The sequence below is a fragment of the Etheostoma cragini genome, chromosome 9 (assembly GCF_013103735.1).
Source record: "Etheostoma cragini isolate CJK2018 chromosome 9, CSU_Ecrag_1.0, whole genome shotgun sequence".
In the NCBI taxonomy this organism is placed as follows: domain Eukaryota; kingdom Metazoa; phylum Chordata; class Actinopteri; order Perciformes; family Percidae; genus Etheostoma; species Etheostoma cragini.
The window spans coordinates 29259088-29260084 of record NC_048415.1 but is presented as its reverse complement, the minus strand read 5'-3'; the positions used below and the strand labels follow the sequence as shown (position 1 = coordinate 29260084).

General features: G+C 36.2%; 1 long non-coding RNA gene across 1 annotated transcript in view; it reads left to right on the top strand.

Annotated features, from left to right (window-relative positions):
• The first annotated feature begins 830 nt into the window (after positions 1–830).
• LOC117951091 overlaps positions 831–997 on the top strand; it is a 12945-nt gene continuing 12778 nt past the window's right edge. Inside the window, exon 1 of the long non-coding RNA XR_004658054.1 lies at positions 831–841. This is a non-coding gene — a long non-coding RNA (uncharacterized LOC117951091). The remainder of the gene's footprint in view (positions 842–997) is intronic.

Sequence of the window (997 nt, the reverse complement as noted above, 5' to 3'; positions counted from 1 at the left end):
CACCCAGCCAAACACACACACACACACACAAAAATAACACGTGGCGACAAGGACTTTTCACATTTCAGGGAGGACTGTATGTATTATGTAAAGATCAATTAGCAAACAACAAATTAATAGAATGTAGTATATTTGTTAGATGAGGAGCGTATGATTAACATTATACATAACATTATAAGTTACTGTTTAATGCAGGAAACATTTGTCCATGTTGTGGTCAATTTTGAGATTTGGTTGCTTTTGCTTTCATGTCTTCTTTTACTCTAATAGTAAGAAAACTTCCAGAATACATTTTCAGGTGGTGTCTGTTTTAGGCTTGTCACTTTCTACATTTACCAAATTAGCTAATCTGCATATTTGAACATACTATCTCAGGGGAAAATACCCTTGATGTAAGTCATTAACTGGGAAAGTTCTGTGGTGATATGTTTAATTATTTTTTTATCCTATTTACCTGCAGTGCCTTGTCAAATGTATGCAAATTAGTGCATTTTTAATTTAAACAAATTGTACCGTATTCACCATAGTGTCTCCATTAAGTACAGTACATTAGCTTGTATGGTCATGATATATTGCTAACTTATTACATTAGCTAGTAAGCAAGTTAGCAGGACACAAACTATATTTGTTTTTGTCTTGGTTGTAAACTTGAGGCACTGGTTGCTACAGTCTTTTGCTCATCACAAATCACATACACATAAGCCAACGAAAACACAGCTGGGAAGAGCTGCTGCAGCCTGCCTCTATATGCGGTATTGTGTGCCAATATGTGTTGCTTGCTGCTGCAGGGAGATATGCATGGATATGATGGAGAGGGAGGCTGGCATCGGAACTTGACAAAGTCTCATCTCCCGACCTCCCGATATTTCTAAAATAAAAGTATTTGTTTAACAGAGAAGCTGTGTGCAAACATGAATATACACATATATATATATATATACACTCACCGGCCACTTTATTAGGTACACCTGTCCAACTGCTCGTTAACACTTAATTT